The sequence below is a fragment of the Castor canadensis genome, chromosome 2 (genome assembly GCF_047511655.1).
Source record: "Castor canadensis chromosome 2, mCasCan1.hap1v2, whole genome shotgun sequence".
Lineage (NCBI taxonomy): Eukaryota > Metazoa > Chordata > Mammalia > Rodentia > Castoridae > Castor > Castor canadensis.
Window position 1 is genome coordinate 147216546 of NC_133387.1, and position 3810 is coordinate 147220355.

The following is a 3810-nucleotide window of genomic DNA, read 5'->3' on the forward strand; positions in this document are numbered from 1 at the left end:
TCTCTAATGTACTGTGAAATGTACTTGCTAAATCTGGTTTGGAAAATCAAAATGGGCGAAATATGCTGTGAGATAGAATTTCCAAGGTTATTTGGAAAAATTAACAAGGAAAGAAAAAAACAACTATGAAAACATATGCATGAGATACTCTTTGAGGTCAAGGCCATAAAGGGAACTCACAGGTTCTATAAAATTCTTCTCATTGTCTTTTCCCTTAGTCCTTGGCTAGCCAGTGAGGAGACAAAGAGCAGGCTCATGTCAACATCTGGCTAGTGTCTAGCCTGAGCAGTGATACTCTCCTCCCACGCACAGGTGTGGCCATGTGATGTCTGGACACCACATGGCAGGCACAGCTTAAAGAAGGGCATAGCCAGAAGGGAATGGGTGCGTCCTCTGTAACAGTCCATCGCATCTATGGGCACAATCCCCAGAGTGACACATGAAATGGAGGAATCTCACTTCCACCCAGTTGTGCACAACAGGAAACACAATGACCATGACAATGGTCCCTGCCAGGAAAAGCAGGAGGAGGAGAGTAGGAGGGTGTTTTTAGTACACAGCCATCTAGAGCTTGCCCACCAGAGAAGAAGTTATCTTCTGTAGTTAAACCATGTAAAAGTCAACATGGCTTGAATGAGACTAGCCACTCCAGGGAGCGACCTCTAACCACATTGAGCCATGAGACCTTGCTCCCCTTTTGCAGTCACCTCCCTCACCATTCAGCTCAACACTAATGATCCTGCCCTTGAAGTCTGTGCATGATGCTTACAGTCTGGAATATATGGGCCATGTTTCTGCTACTCTAAGACCCTGTTTACAGGGTTCTTCCTCACTCACTGCTTACCCATCACTGTGCTCTTCCCTTGTGCACATACGAGTTGTATGCATAACGCTCAACACATCAGTGCCACCCAGTCTCCACCCACCTCCTTACAACCTAAGCCTCTGAAGCCTGGATCATGGATCTTTGCTGCTGAGAGCCAATCTCAGTATTTGGAAGCCATTGAAAATGGAATAAATGTGTTCTGTTTGCATGAAAGAATTAATGAGCAAACATGAGTCACGAGCATCATTGTGACTTGACTGTACATTCAGATGTAAAATGCAACTGAAGGAAACTTGGTCCAACCCAAGTTTCCCCAAGTATAGCTGGTGGAACACAAGCCCCTTTGGTAAGCTTTACTCCCTCTCTTTAGAAAGGAAGAGAAATAAAAAAGGTATATTTTATGGTCAAATAAATTCTGGAATGCGACATGTTGTATGTCCTTCTTATGCAGTTGATAAAGGCCACGAGAAGATGGGCAGTCAAGAAACCTTTTACAAGTTGGTTTCATCTGGAGTTAAGCAAACTAAGGCGAGTTCTGGTAATTGTGTATTGTTTTATCAGCAAACCTTGGTCTGCTATGGTTGGCTGGAAGAAAATTTCAAAACAGGGGCTCTCCTTTACAGCATTGGTTCTCAAAGTGTGGTTCCTAGGGCGGCAGCAGTAGCACTGCCTGAGAACTTGTTAGAAGTGCAAAGTCCTGGGCCCCACAACAGACCCATTGAACCAGGGACTGGTGGACAGAGGAGGTGTAGCAATCTGTATTTTATTAACAGCTCTCCAGATGATTCTTATGCAGAATCACTATGTGAACCACTGGATTAGAAGAGCACTCCTGGTTCTTGGGGCATGGGAAAAGGACAGATTTATCTGAGCAGAGTCAGGAGAAGGAATTGCACATGTGAGGTTTAGTCTCTTCTTGGTTTCTGTCATTGGATTTGCTTACCTGCAATGAGGGTGCATTTCTGCATTGCTACTGGGCAAGAATCTTCTACAGGGAAGGTCTGTGAGTAGATAGATGATTGTCTAACCCAGGGAGGAAATACGAGAAAGACCTTCACCTTGCAACAAGCTTATCTTTATGAGCAGATAGCATTTTAGTCATCATTTGCTCATCTTCTGTTTCTTAATTGGTTTTGGAGGGGAAGAAAGAGATGGATTTATAGGGTTTCCATGTTGACCAGCTCTGAAATCCATGTGGCTAGTGCTTCTGGAGTTGTAGGACACAGCAGATGCACAGTAGTTGATTGGCCTCAGAAGATTCCAATTTTGTTGGCTGTTTAGGGTGCTGTGTTGAGAAGAAATCTGAGACTGGGTCTGGGCTCCTGGGAAGGAGTGCTGAAGTCAGTTAAAGTCACACAGGTGTAGGTGGGGAAGTAGAATCTACCATTCCAGGTTGACTTTTCATTGTGACAGAAGTTGCATCTCTAAATGAAGTTTGGAAATACTGCACTTTGCCACTCTTTCTATTCTTCAAGCAATCCTCTAATCTATGATTCTTTCTTCTGTCGAGACTAATCTATCAGGAAGGAGTACCCTGAACTGAGAACCTATTACAAGTAAATCACCAGACCACTTTCCTGTAGAAAGCAATCAGTTGGCCTTTGACTTTATTGCTAAGTCTCAATGCATTTTGTGAGTGTGGTCCACCTGCCAGAGCCTGGTCACCTCCAGTACTCTGAGAAAGAAGAATTTATGTGTTAGGAAGCTAACCCAATGTCTGGCCAGTGTAAGCCTTGCTTGGGTCGCTTTGAGGCTCTCATGGATGCCTTTCATCACAATGGATGGCTGGGACCAAAGACTCTTTTCTCAACTCAGGCTTTCCATTTCAAAAAGAAAAGCATTCTAGGAAAAGAGAATGAAGAGGAGGAATTATCAAGAGAATCTGGTCCTTCTGAACATTTCTTAGACAAAGATGTTCCACCCATTCCTTTCTTCAAAAGAAGAAATTTAGTTCCCATATTATCTAGATCATTACATTACTCCTCCTGTTTTGTGAGTCTGTGAGAAAGAGATTTAATGTTTTCATATTCCTGTGATGCCTGCTCCCGCTCTGAGTTTCCACTACTACAACCAACAATGACTTTGCATGTCATTTTTTAATGCGAAACCCACAGATAGAGCTTTTTAAAAAAAATAATTAAATTGCTCTTCTAAAGTTACTTAGGAGCTTCCAATTCTGAAAATTAGCGTTCATCTAATTAATTGTGAAGGACAGCAACCCAAAACTAGTTAAGGTAGATGAAACCCAAGAGTAGGAGGTAGAAGCACGGTTGGATATTCACATTCAATCTTCTGCATGGCCCTAGAGCTAAAGCTCGTGGGAGACTAGGGCAGCCCAACAGAGTGAACAATTAAAAGAAAATGAAAACTTTTGCAAAATTGACAAAAGAATGTCAGAATGTTCCAGTTTTCTCAAAACTGATCATAAAAATATAGCTCTTCCTTGTTTGTTTCCATCTCTCCTCATGAGATTTTAATGCAGCCCCTTTTTTTTTTTTTTTTTTTTTTTTAGAAAAGATGCTCAAAGCGACAGCTCTTGCAGACTTCTAGTGCCTTCCAATACAGTATCAGAGGCACTGTCCATGGAGCCAGACCTCCTCCACCTGCATCCAGCTAGGTGACATGGGACATCTGCCTCCTCCAGCTGCTTCCTTGTGAGGTCACTTACCTTTTTGCTACCTTGATGTGTGCATATGTGAAATGGGGAGTGAGTGAGTTCATGTGAGAGATGTAGCACTGTTGCAGGAACTGGTGCATGCTCAGTTGACGCCAACCACTCTTACCATTGTTTTGTGGAAATAATCTCTGCTTGGGACTGGAGCCATTTATAATTGGTTGGGAATTGCTTGGCCAAGTTTTAATGGTGGCATTGAGTGAGTTGAGAGTTTTCTAGTAAAACCTCAACAGACATAAAATGTGCAACTCTCTAACATGTTACTCAGTTCACCTACAGGTAAAGATAATGTCTCATTAATCTTTGTGAT